This window comes from Halichoeres trimaculatus, unplaced genomic scaffold, assembly GCF_033239565.1.
Source record: "Halichoeres trimaculatus isolate MK-OKI-2021-1 unplaced genomic scaffold, fHalTri1.1 fHalTri1_scaffold_2, whole genome shotgun sequence".
NCBI classification, from domain to species: domain Eukaryota; kingdom Metazoa; phylum Chordata; class Actinopteri; order Labriformes; family Labridae; genus Halichoeres; species Halichoeres trimaculatus.
This window is the reverse complement of record NW_027437180.1, coordinates 8117533-8131625: the sequence shown is the minus strand read 5'-3', so window position 1 is coordinate 8131625 and position 14093 is coordinate 8117533.

Sequence of the window (14093 nt, the reverse complement as noted above, 5' to 3'; positions counted from 1 at the left end):
TCTCAGAATCTGGTTCGGGGTCCGATTTTCGGAAAATCGCGATTTTGCGCGGGCATGTTTTCAATGGAAATTAGGCTCGAATTTAGCCTCTCATTAAACTGGCCGTAACTCCACAAAACGTAGCCCGAGGGCTCTGAAACTTCTAGGGTGCATCCGTCAGGTCACTAGGAGTGTCCCCAGTGGGTTTTCTCAGAATCGGGTTCGGGGTCCGATTTTCGGAAAATCGCGATTTTGCGCGGGCATGTTTTCAATGGAAATTAGGCCCGAATTTAGCCTCTCATTAAACTGGCTGTAACTCCACAAAACGTAGCCCGAGGGCTCTGAAACTTCTAGGGTGCGTCCGTCAGGTCACTAGGAGCATCCCCAGTGGGTTTTCTCAGAATCGGGTTCGGGGTCCGATTTTCGGAAAAATCGCGATTTTGCACGGGCATGTTTTCAATGGAAATTAGGCCCGAATTTAGCCTCTCATTAAACTGGCTGTAACTCCACAAAACGTAGCCTGAGGGCTCTGAAACTTCTAGGGTGCGTCTGTCAGGTCACTAGGAGCATCCCCAGTGGGTTTTCTCAGAATCGGGTTCGGGGTGCGATTTTCGGAAAATCGCGATTTTGTGCGGGCATGTTTTCAATGGAAATTAGGCCCGAATTTAGCCTCTCATTAAACTGGCTGTAACTCCACAAAACGTAGCCCGAGGGCTCTGAAACTTCTAGGGGGCGTCTGTCAGGTCACTAGGAGCGTCCCCAGTGGGTTTTCTCAGAATCGGGTTCGGGGTCCGATTTTCGGAAAATCGCGATTTTGCGCGGGCATGTTTTCAATGGAAATTAGGCCCGAATTTAGCCTCTCATTAAACTGGCCGTAACTCAACAAAACGTAGCCCGAGGGCTCTGAAACTTCTAGGGGGCGTCTGTCAGGTCACTAGGAGCGTCCCCAGTGGGTTTTCTCAGAATCGGGTTCGGGGTCCGATTTTCGGAGAATCGCGATTTTGCGCGGGCATGTTTTCAATGGAAATTAGGCCCGAATTTTGCCTCTCATTAAACTGGCTGTAACTCCACTAAACGTAGCCCGAGGGCTCTGAAACATCTAGGGTGCGTCCGTCAGGTCACTAGGAGCGTCCCCAGTGGGTTTTCTCAGAATCGGGTTCGGGGTCCGATTTTCGGAAGATCGCGATTTTGCGCGGGCATGTTTTCAATGGAAATTAGGCCCGAATTTAGCCTCTCATTAAACTGGCCGTAACTCCACAAAACGTAGCCCGAGGGCTCTGAAACTTCTAGGGTGCGTCCGTCAGGTCACTAGGAGCGTCCCCAGTGGGTTTTCTCAGAATCGGGTTCGGGGTCCGATTTTCGGAAAAAACCCGATTTTGCGCGGGCATGTTTTCAATGGAAATTAGGCCCGAATTTAGCCTCTCATTAAACTGGCCGTAACTCCACAAAACGTAGCCCGAGGGCTCTGAAACTTCTAGGGTGCGTCCGTCAGGTCACTAGGAGCGTCCCCAGTGGGTTTTCTCAGAATCGGGTTCGGGGTCCGATTTTCGGAAAATCGCGATTTTGCGCAGGCATGTTTTCAATGGAAATTAGGCCCGAATTTAGCCTCTCATTAAACTGGCTGTAACTCCACAAAAAGTAGCCCGAGGGCTCTGAAACCTTAAGGGTGCGTCCGTCAGGTCACTAGGAGCGTCCCCAGTGGGTTTTCTCAGAATCGGGTTCGGGGTCCGATTTTCGGAAAATCGCGATTTTGCGCAGGCATGTTTTCAATGGAAATTAGGCCCGAATTTAGCCTCTCATTCAACTGGCCGTAACTCCACAAAACGTAGCCCGAGGGCTCTGAAACTTCTAGGGTGCGTCCGTCAGGTCACTAGGAGCGTCCCCAGTGGGTTTTCTCAGAATCGGGTTCGGGGTCCGATTTTCGGGAAATCGCGATTTTGCGCGGGCATGTTTTCAATGGAAATTAGGCCCCAATTTAGCCTCTCATTAAACTGGCCGTAACTCAACAAAACGTAGCCCGAGGGCTATGAAACTTCTAGGGTGCGTCCATCAGGTCACTAGGAGCGTCCCCAGTGGGTTTTCTCAGAATCAGGTTCGGGGTGCGATTTTCGGAAAATCACGATTTTGCGCGGGCATGTTTTCAATGGAAATTAGGCCCGAATTTAGCCTCTCATTAAACTGGCCGTAACTCCACAAAACGTAGCCCGAGGGCTCTGAAACTTCTAGGGTGCGTCCGTCAGGTCACTAGGAGCGTCCCCAGTGGGTTTTCTCAGAATCGGGTTCGGGGTCCGATTTTCGGAAAATCGCGATTTTGCGCGGGCATGTTTTCAATGGAAATTAGGCCTGAATTTAGCCTCTCATTAAACTGGCCGTAACTCCACAAAACGTAGCCCGAGGGCTCTGAAACTTCTAGGGTGCGTCCGTCAGGTCACTAGGAGCGTCCCCAGTGGGTTTTCTCAGAATCGGGTTCGGGGCCCGATTTTCGGAAAATCGTGATTTTGCGCGGGCATGTTTTCAATGGAAATTAGGCCTGAATTTAGCCTCTCATTAAACTGGCCGTAACTCCACAAAACGTAGCCCGAGGGCTCTGAAACTTCTAGGGTGCGTCCGTCAGGTCACTAGGAGCGTCCCCAGTGGGTTTTCTCAGAATCGGGTTCGGGGTCCGATTTTCGGAAAATCGTGATTTTGCGCGGGGATGTTTTCAATGGAAATTAGGCCCGAATTTAGCCTCTCATTAAACTGGCTGTAACTCCACAAAACGTAGCCCGAGGGCTCTGAAACTTCTAGGGTGCGTCCGTCAGGTCACTAGGAGCGTCCCCAGTGGGTTTTCTCAGAATCGGGTTCGGGGTCCGATTTTCGGAAAATCACGATTTTGCGCGGGCATGTTTTCAATGGAAATTAGGCCCAAATTTAGCCTCTCATTAAACTGGCCGTAACTCCACAAAACGTAGCCCGAGGGCTCTGAAACTTCTAGGGTGCGTCCGTCAGGTCACTAGGAGCGTCCCCAGTGGGTTTTCTCAGAATCGGGTTCGGGGTCCGATTTTCGGAAAATCGCGATTTTGCGCGGGCATGTTTTCAATGGAAATTAGGCCTGAATTTAGCCTCTCATTAAACTGGCCGTAACTCCACAAAACGTAGCCCGAGGGCTCTGAAACTTCTAGGGTGCGTCCGTCAGGTCACTAGGAGCGTCCCCAGTGGGTTTTCACAGAATCGGGTTCGGGGTCCGATTTTCGGAAAATCGCGATTTTGCGCGGGGATGTTTTCAATGGAAATTAGGCCCGAATTTAGCCTCTCATTAAACTGGCTGTAACTCCACAAAACGTAGCCCGAGGGCTCTGAAACTTCTAGGGTGCGTCGGTCAGGTCACTAGGAGCGTCCCCAGTGGGTTTTCTCAGAATCGGGTTCGGGGTGCGATTTTCGGAAAATCGCGATTTTGCGGGGGCATGTTTTCAATGGAAATTAGGCCCAAATTTAGCCTCTCATTAAACTGGCCGTAACTCCACAAAATGTAGCCCGAGGGCTCTGAAACTTCTAGGGTGCGTCCGTCAGGTCACTAGGAGCGTCCCCAGTGGGTTTTCTCAGAATCGGGTTCGGGGTCCGATTTTCGGAAAATCGCGATTTTGCGGGGGCATGTTTTCAATGGAAATTAGGCCCGAATTTAGCCTCTCATTAAACTGGCTGTAACTCCACAAAACGTAGCCCGAGGGCTCTGAAACTTCTAGGGTGCGTCCGTCAGGTCACTAGGAGCGTCCCCAGTGGGTTTTCTCAGAATCGGGTTCGGGGTGCGATTTTTGGAAAATCACAATTTTGCGCGGGCATGTTTTCAATGGAAATTAGGCCTGAATTTAGCCTCTCATTAAACTGGCCGTAACTCCACAAAACGTAGCCCGAGGGCTCTGAAACTTCTAGGGTGCGTCCGTCAGGTCACTAGGAGCGTCCCCAGTGGGTTTTCTCAGAATCTGGTTCGGGGTCCGATTTTCGGAAAATCGCGATTTTGCGCGGGCATGTTTTCAATGGAAATTAGGCCCGAATTTAGCCTCTCATTAAACTGGCCGTAACTCCACAAAACGTAGCCCGAGGGCTCTGAAACTTCTAGGGTGCGTCCGTCAGGTCACTAGGAGCGTCCCCAGTGGGTTTTCTCAGAATCGGGTTCGGGGTCCGATTTTCGGAAAATCACAATTTTGCGCGGGCATGTTTTCAATGGAAATTAGGCCCGAATTTAGCCTCTCATTAAACTGGCCGTAACTCCACAAAACGTAGCCCGAGGGCTCTGAAACTTCTAGGGTGCGTCCGTCAGGTCACTAGGAGCGTCCCCAGTGGGTTTTCTCAGAATCGGGTTCGGGGTCCGATTTTCGGAAAATCGCGATTTTGCGCGGGGATGTTTTCAATGGAAATTAGGCCCGGATTTAGCCTCTCATTAAACTGGCTGTAACTCCACAAAACGTAGCCCGAGGGCTCTGAAACTTCTAGGGTGCGTCCGTCAGGTCACTAGGAGCGTTCCCAGTGGGTTTTCTCAGAATCGGGTTCGGGGTGCGATTTTTGGAAAATCACAATTTTGCGCGGGCATGTTTTCAATGGAAATTAGGCCTGAATTTAGCCTCTCATTAAACTGGCCGTAACTCCACAAAACGTAGCCCGAGGGCTCTGAAACTTCTAGGGTGCGTCCGTCAGGTCACTAGGAGCGTCCCCAGTGGGTTTTCTCAGAATCGGGTTCGGGGTCCGATTTTCGGAAAATCACGATTTTGCGCGGGCATGTTTTCAATGGAAATTAGGCCCAAATTTAGCCTCTCATTAAACTGGCCGTAACTCCACAAAACGTAGCCCGAGGGCTCTGAAACTTCTAGGGTGCGTCCGTCAGGTCACTAGGAGCGTCCCCAGTGGGTTTTCTCAGAATCGGGTTCGGGGTCCGATTTTCGGAAAATCGCGATTTTGCGCGGGCATGTTTTCAATGGAAATTAGGCCTGAATTTAGCCTCTCATTAAACTGGCCGTAACTCCACAAAACGTAGCCCGAGGGCTCTGAAACTTCTAGGGTGCGTCCGTCAGGTCACTAGGAGCGTCCCCAGTGGGTTTTCACAGAATCGGGTTCGGGGTCCGATTTTCGGAAAATCGCGATTTTGCGCGGGCATGTTTTCAATGGAAATTAGGCCCGAATTTAGCCTCTCATTAAACTGGCTGTAACTCCACAAAACGTAGCCCGAGGGCTCTGAAACTTCTAGGGTGCGTCGGTCAGGTCACTAGGAGCGTCCCCAGTGGGTTTTCTCAGAATCGGGTTCGGGGTGCGATTTTCGGAAAATCGCGATTTTGCGGGGGCATGTTTTCAATGGAAATTAGGCCCAAATTTAGCCTCTCATTAAACTGGCCGTAACTCCACAAAACGTAGCCCGAGGGCTCTGAAACTTCTAGGGTGCGTCCGTCAGGTCACTAGGAGCGTCCCCAGTGGGTTTTCTCAGAATCGGGTTCGGGGTCCGATTTTCGGAAAATCGCGATTTTGCGGGGGCATGTTTTCAATGGAAATTAGGCCCGGATTTAGCCTCTCATTAAACTGGCTGTAACTCCACAAAACGTAGCCCGAGGGCTCTGAAACTTCTAGGGTGCGTCCGTCAGGTCACTAGGAGCGTCCCCAGTGGGTTTTCTCAGAATCGGGTTCGGGGTGCGATTTTTGGAAAATCACAATTTTGCGCGGGCATGTTTTCAATGGAAATTAGGCCTGAATTTAGCCTCTCATTAAACTGGCCGTAACTCCACAAAACGTAGCCCGAGGGCTCTGAAACTTCTAGGGTGCGTCCGTCAGGTCACTAGGAGCGTCCCCAGTGGGTTTTCTCAGAATCTGGTTCGGGGTCCGATTTTCGGAAAATCGCGATTTTGCGCGGGCATGTTTTCAATGGAAATTAGGCCCGAATTTAGCCTCTCATTAAACTGGCCGTAACTCCACAAAACGTAGCCCGAGGGCTCTGAAACTTCTAGGGTGCGTCGGTCAGGTCACTAGGAGCGTCCCCAGTGGGTTTTCTCAGAATCGGGTTCGGGGTCCGATTTTCGGAAAATCACAATTTTGCGCGGGCATGTTTTCAATGGAAATTAGGCCCGAATTTTGCCTCTCATTAAACTGGCCGTAACTCCACAAAACGTAGCCCGAGGGCTCTGAAACTTCTAGGGTGCGTCCGTCAGGTCACTAGGAGCGTCCCCAGTGGGTTTTCTCAGAATCGGGTTCGGGGTCCGATTTTCGGAAAATCGCGATTTTGCGCGGGGATGTTTTCAATGGAAATTAGGCCCGGATTTAGCCTCTCATTAAACTGGCTGTAACTCCACAAAACGTAGCCCGAGGGCTCTGAAACTTCTAGGGTGCGTCCGTCAGGTCACTAGGAGCATTCCCAGTGGGTTTTCTCAGAATCGGGTTCGGGGTGCGATTTTTGGAATATCACAATTTTGCGCGGGCATGTTTTCAATGGAAATTAGGCCTGAATTTAGCCTCTCATTAAACTGGCTGTAACTCCACAAAACGTAGCCCGAGGGCTCTGAAACTTCTAGGGTGCGTCCGTCAGGTCACTAGGAGCGTCCCCAGTGGGTTTTCTCAGAATCTGGTTCGGGGTGCGATTTTCGGAAAATCGCGATTTTGCGCGGGCATGTTTTCAATGGAAATTAGGCCCGAATTTAGCCTCTCATTAAACTGGCTGTAACTCCACAAAACGTAGCCCGAGGGCTCTGAAACTTCTAGGGTGCGTCTGTCAGGTCACTAGGAGCATCCCCAGTGGGTTTTCTCAGAATCGGGTTCGGGGTGCGATTTTCGGAAAATCGCGATTTTGCGCGGGCATGTTTTCAATGGAAATTAGACCCGAATTTAGCCTCTCATTAAACTGGCCGTAACTCCACAAAAAGTAGCCTGAGGGCTCTGAAACTTTTAGGGTGCGTCTGTCAGGTCACTAGGAGCGTCCCCAGTGGGTTTTCTCAGAATCGGGTTCGGGGTCCGATTTTCGGAAAATCGCGATTTTGCGCGGGCATGTTTTCAGTGGAAATAAGGCCTGTGTTTAGCCCCTCATTAAACTGGCCGTAACTCCACAAAACGTAGCCCGAGGGCTCTGAAACTTCTAGGGTGTGTCCGTCAGGTCACTAGGAGCGTCCCCAGTGGGTTTTCTCAGAATAGGGTTCGGGGTCCGATTTTCGGAAAATCGCGATTTTGCGCGGGCATGTTTTCAATGGAAATTAGGCCCGAATTTAGCCTCTCATTAAACTGGCTGTAACTCCACAAAACGTAGCCCGAGGGCTCTGAAACTTCTAGGGTGCGTCCGTCAGGTCACTAGGAGCGTCCCCAGTGGGTTTTCTCAGAATCGGGTTCGGGGCCCGATTTTCGGAAAATCGTGATTTTGCGCGGGCATGTTTTCAATGGAAATTAGGCCTGAATTTAGCCTCTCATTAAACTGGCCGTAACTCCACAAAACGTAGCCCGAGGGCTCTGAAACTTCTAGGGTGCGTCCGTCAGGTCACTAGGAGCGTCCCCAGTGGGTTTTCTCAGAATCGGTTTCGGGGTCCGATTTTCGGAAAATCGTGATTTTGCGCAGGGATGTTTTCAATGGAAATAAGGCCCGAATTTAGCCTCTCATTAAACTGGCTGTAACTCCACAAAACGTAGCCCGAGGGCTCTGAAACTTCTAGGGTGCGTCGGTCAGGTCACTAGGAGCGTCCCCAGTGGGTTTTCTCAGAATAGGGTTCGGGGTCCGATTTTCGGAAAATCACGATTTTGCGCAGGCATGTTTTCAATGGAAATTAGGCCCAAATTTAGCCTCTCATTAAACTGGCCGTAACTCCACAAAACGTAGCCCGAGGGCTCTGAAACTTCTAGGGTGCGTCCGTCAGGTCACTAGGAGCGTCCCCAGTGGGTTTTCTCAGAATCGGGTTCGGGGTCCGATTTTCGGAAAATCGCGATTTTGCGCGGGCATGTTTTCAATGGAAATTAGGCCTGAATTTAGCCTCTCATTAAACTGGCCGTAACTCCACAAAACGTAGCCCGAGGGCTCTGAAACTTCTAGGGTGCGTCCGTCAGGTCACTAGGAGCGTCCCCAGTGGGTTTTCTCAGAATCGGGTTCGGGGTCCGATTTTCGGAAAATCGCGATTTTGCGCGGGGATGTTTTCAATGGAAATTAGGCCCGAATTTAGCCTCTCATTAAACTGGCTGTAACTCCACAAAACGTAGCCCGAGGGCTCTGAAACTTCTAGGGTGCGTCGGTCAGGTCACTAGGAGCGTCCCCAGTGGGTTTTCTCAGAATCGGGTTCGGGGTCCGATTTTCGGAAAATCACGATTTTGCGCGGGCATGTTTTCAATGGAAATTAGGCCCAAATTTAGCCTCTCATTAAACTGGCCGTAACTCCACAAAACGTAGCCCGAGGGCTCTGAAACTTCTAGGGTGCGTCCGTCAGGTCACTAGGAGCGTCCCCAGTGGGTTTTCTCAGAATCGGGTTCGGGGTGCGATTTTCAGAAAATCGCGATTTTGCGCGGGCATGTTTTCAATGGAAATTAGGCCTGAATTTAGCCTCTCATTAAACTGGCCGTGACTCCACAAAACGTAGCCCGAGGGCTCTGAAACTTCTAGGGTGCGTCCGTCAGGTCACTAGGAGCGTCCCCAGTGGGTTTTCTCAGAATCGGGTTCGGGGTCCGATTTTCGGAAAATCGCGATTTTGCGCGGGCATGTTTTCAATGGAAATTAGGCCCGAATTTAGCCTCTCATTAAACTGGCTGTAACTCCACAAAACGTAGCCCGAGGGCTCTGAAACTTCTAGGGTGCGTCCGTCAGGTCACTAGGAGCGTCCCCAGTGGGTTTTCTCAGAATAGGGTTCGGGGTCCGATTTTCGGAAAATCGCGATTTTGCGCGGGCATGTTTTCAATGGAAATTAGGCCCAAATTTAGCCTCTCATTAAACTGGCCGTAACTCCACAAAACGTAGCCCGAGGGCTCTGAAACTTCTAGGGTCCGTCCGTCAGGTCACTAGGAGCGTCCCCAGTGGGTTTTCTCAGAATCGGGTTCGGGGTCCGATTTTCGGAAAATCGCGATTTTGCGCGGGGATGTTTTCAATGGAAATTAGGCCCGGATTTAGCCTCTCATTAAACTGGCTGTAACTCCACAAAACGTAGCCCGAGGGCTCTGAAACTTCTAGGGTGCGTCCGTCAGGTCACTAGGAGCGTTCCCAGTGGGTTTTCTCAGAGTCGGGTTCGGGGTGCGATTTTTGGAAAATCACAATTTTGCGCGGGCATGTTTTCAATGGAAATTAGGCCTGAATTTAGCCTCTCATTAAACTGGCCGTAACTCCACAAAACGTAGCCCGAGGGCTCTGAAACTTCTAGGGTGCATCCGTCAGGTCACTAGGAGCGTCCCCAGTGGGTTTTCTCAGAATCTGGTTCGGGGTCCGATTTTCGGAAAATCGCGATTTTGCGCGGGCATGTTTTCAATGGAAATTAGGCCCGAATTAAGCCTCTCATTAAACTGGCCGTAACTCCACAAAACGTAGCCCGAGGGCTCTGAAACTTCTAGGGTGCGTCTGTCAGGTCACTAGGAGCATCCCCAGTGGGTTTTCTCAGAATCTGGTTCGGGGTCCGATTTTCGGAAAATCGCGATTTTGCGCGGGCATGTTTTCAATGGAAATTAGGCCCGAATTTAGCCTCTCATTAAACTGGCCGTAACTCCACAAAACGTAGCCCCAGGGCTCTGAAACTTCTAGGGTGCGTCCGTCAGGTCACTAGGAGCGTCCCCAGTGGGTTTTCTCAGAATCGGGTTCGGGGTCCGATTTTCGGAAAATCGCGATTTCGTGCGGGCATGTTTTCAATGGAAATTAGGCCCGAATTTAGCCTCTCATTAAACTGGCTGTAACTCCACAAAACGTAGCCCGAGGGCTCTGAAACTTCTAGGGTGCGTCTGTCAGGTCACTAGGAGCATCCCCAGTGGGTTTTCTCAGAATCGGGTTCGGGGTGCGATTTTCGGAAAATCGCGATTTTGTGCGGGCATGTTTTCAATGGAAATTAGGCCCGAATTTAGCCTCTCATTAAACTGGCTGTAACTCCACAAAACGTAGCCCGAGGGCTCTGAAACTTCTAGGGTGCGTCCGTCAGGTCACTAGGAGCGTCCCCAGTGGGTTTTCTCAGAATCGGATTCGGGGTCCGATTTTCGGAAAATCGCGATTTTGCGCGGGCATGTTTTCAATGGAAATTAGACCCGAATTTAGCCTCTCATGAAACTGGCTGTAACTCCACAAAACGTAGCCCGAGGGCTCTGAAACTTCTAGGGTGCGTCCGTCAGGTCACTAGGAGCGTCCCCAGTGGGTTTTCTCAGAATCGGGTTCGGGGTCCGATTTTCGGAAAATCACGATTTTGCGCGTGATGTTTTCAATGGAAATTAGGCCCGAATTTAGCCTCTCATTAAACTGGCTGTAACTCCACAAAACGTAGCCCGAGGGCTCTGAAACTTCTAGGGTGCGTCCGTCAGGTCACTAGGAGCGTCCCCAGTGGGTTTTCTCAGAATCGGGTTCGGGGTCCGATTTTCGGAAAATCGCGATTTTGCGCGGGCATGTTTTCAATGGAAATTAGGCCCGAATTTAGCCTCTCATTAAACTGGCTGTAACTCCACAAAACGTAGCCCGAGGGCTCTGAAACTTCTAGGGTGCGTCCGTCAGGTCACTAGGAGCGTCCCCAGTGGGTTTTCTCAGAATCGGGTTCGGGGTCCGATTTTCGGAAAATCGCGATTTTGCGCGGGCATGTTTTCAATGGAAATTAGGCCCGAATTTAGCCTCTCATTAAACTGGCTGTAACTCCACAAAACGTAGCCCGAGGGCTCTGAAACTTCTAGGGTGCGTCCGTCAGGTCACTAGGAGCGTCCCCAGTGGGTTTTCTCAGAATCGGGTTCGGGGTCCGATTTTCGGAAAATCGCGATTTTGCGCGGGCATGTTTTCAATGGAAATTAGGCCCGAATTTAGCCTCTCATTAAACTGGCCATAACTCCACAAAACGTAGCCCGAGGGCTCTGAAACTTCTGTCGGGTCACTAGGAGCGTCCCCAGTGGGTTTTCTCAGAATCGGGTTCGGGGTGCGATTTTCGGAAAATCGCGATTTTGCGCGGGCATGTTTTCAATGGAAATTATGCCCGGATTTAGCCTCTCATTAAACTGGCCGTAACTCAACAAAACATAGCCCGAGGGCTCTGAAACTTCTAGGGTGCGTCTGTGAGGTCACTAGGAGCGTCCCCAGTGGGTTTTCTCAGAATCGGGTTCGGGGTCCGATTTTCGGAAAATCGCGATTTTGCGCGGGCATGTTTTCAATGGAAATTAGGCCCGAATTTAGCCTCTCATTAAACTGGCCGTAACTCCACAAAACGTAGCCCGAGGGCTCTGAAACTTCTAGGGTGCGTCCGTCAGGTCACTAGGAGCGTCCCCAGTGGATTTTCTCAGAATCGGGTTCGGGGTGCGATTTTCGGAAAATCGCGATTTTGCGCGGGCATGTTTTCAATGGAAATTAGGCCCGAATTTAGCCTCTCATTAAACTGGCCGTAACTCCACAAACGTAGCCCGAGGGCTCTGAAACTTCTAGGGTGCGTCCGTCAGGTCACTAGGAGCGTCCCCAGTGGGTTTTCTCAGAATCGGGTTCGGGGTCCGTTTTTTCGGAAAATCGCGATTTTGCGCGGGCATGTTTTCAATGGAAATTAGGCCCTAATTTAGCCTCTCATTAAACTGGCTGTAACTCCACAAAATGTAGCCCGAGGGCTCTGAAACTTCTAGGGTGCGTCCGTCAGGTCTCTAGGAGCGTCCCCAGTGGGTTTTCTCACAATAGGGTTCGGGGTCCGATTTTCGGAAAATCGCGATTTTGCGCGGGCATGTTTTCAATGGAAATTAGGCCTGAATTTAGCCTCTCATTAAACTGGCCGTAACTCCACAAAACGTAGCCCGAGGGCTCTGAAACTTCTAGGGTGCGTCCGTCAGGTCACTAGGAGCGTCCCCAGTGGGTTTTCTCAGAATCGGGTTCGGGGTCCGATTTTCGGAAAATCGCGATTTTGCGTGGGCATGTTTTCAATGGAAATAGGCCCCAATTTAGCCTCTCATTAAACTGGCCGTAACTCCACACAACGTAGCCCGAGGGCTCTGAAACTTCTAGGGTGCGTCCGTCAGGTCACTAGGAGCGTCCCCAGTGGGTTTTCTCAGAATCGGGTTCGGGGTCCGATTTTCGGAAAATCGCGATTTTGCGCGGGCATGTTTTCAATGGAAATTAGGCCCAATTTAGCCTCTCATTAAACTGGCCGTAACTCCACAAAAAGTAGCCCGAGGGCTCTGAAACTTCTAGGGTGCGTCCGTCAGGTCACTAGGAGCGTCCCCAGTGGGTTTTCTCAATTCGGGTTCGGGGTTTGATTTTCGGAAAATCGCGATTTTGCACGGGCATGTTTTCAATGGAAATTAGGCCTGAATTTAGCCTCTCATTAAACTGGCTGTAACTCCACAAAACGTAGCCCGAGGGCTCTGAAACTTCTAGGGTGCGTCCGTCAGGTCACTAGGAGCGTCCCCAGTGGGTTTTCTCAGAATCGGGTTCGGGGTGCGATTTTCGGAAAATCACGATTTTGCGCGGGCATGTTTTCAATGGAAATTAGGCCCGAATTTAGCCTCTCATTAAACTGGCCGTAACTCCACAAAACGTAGCCCGAGGGCTCTGAAACTTTTAGGGTGCGTCCGTCAGGTCACTAGGAGCGTCCCCAGTGGGTTTTCTCAGAATCAGGTTTGGGGTCCGATTTTCGGAAAATCGCGATTTTGCGCGGGCATGTTTTCAATGTAAATTAGGCCCGAATTTAGCCTCTCATTAAACTGGCTGTAACTCCACAAAACGTAGCCCGAGGGCTCTGAAACTTCTAGGGTGCGTCCGTCAGGTCACTAGGAGCGTCCCCAGTGGGTTTTCTCAGAATCGGGTTCGGGGTCCGATTTTCGGAAAATCGCGATTTTGCGCGGGCATGTTTTCAATGGAAATTAGGCCCGAATTTAGCCTCTCATTAAACTGGCCATAACTCCACAAAACGTAGCCCGAGGGCTCTGAAACTTCTGTCGGGTCACTAGGAGCGTCCCCAGTGGGTTTTCTCAGAATCGGGTTCGGGGTGCGATTTTCGGAAAATCGCGATTTTGCGCGGGCATGTTTTCAATGGAAATTATGCCCGGATTTAGCCTCTCATTAAACTGGCCGTAACTCAACAAAACATAGCCCGAGGGCTCTGAAACTTCTAGGGTGCGTCTGTGAGGTCACTAGGAGCGTCCCCAGTGGGTTTTCTCAGAATCGGGTTCGGGGTCCGATTTTCGGAAAATCGCGATTTTGCGCGGGCATGTTTTCAATGGAAATTAGGCCCGAATTTAGCCTCTCATTAAACTGGCCGTAACTCCACAAAACGTAGCCCGAGGGCTCTGAAACTTCTAGGGTGCGTCCGTCAGGTCACTAGGAGCGTCCCCAGTGGATTTTCTCAGAATCGGGTTCGGGGTGCGATTTTCGGAAAATCGCGATTTTGCGCGGGCATGTTTTCAATGGAAATTAGGCCCGAATTTAGCCTCTCATTAAACTGGCCGTAACTCCACAAAAAGTAGCCCGAGGGCTCTGAAACTTCTAGGGTGCGTCCGTCAGGTCACTAGGAGCGTCCCCAGTGGGTTTTCTCAGAATCGGGTTCGGGGTCCGTTTTTTCGGAAAATCGCGATTTTGCGCGGGCATGTTTTCAATGGAAATTAGGCCCTAATTTAGCCTCTCATTAAACTGGCTGTAACTCCACAAAATGTAGCCCGAGGGCTCTGAAACTTCTAGGGTGCGTCCGTCAGGTCTCTAGGAGCGTCCCCAGTGGGTTTTCTCACAATAGGGTTCGGGGTCCGATTTTCGGAAAATCGCGATTTTGCGCGGGCATGTTTTCAATGGAAATTAGGCCTGAATTTAGCCTCTCATTAAACTGGCCGTAACTCCACAAAACGTAGCCCGAGGGCTCTGAAACTTCTAGGGTGCGTCCGTCAGGTCACTAGGAGCGTCCCCAGTGGGTTTTCTCAGAATCGGGTTCGGGGTCCGATTTTCGGAAAATCGCGATTTTGCGTGGGCATGTTTTCAATGGAAATAGGCCCGAATTTAGCCTCTC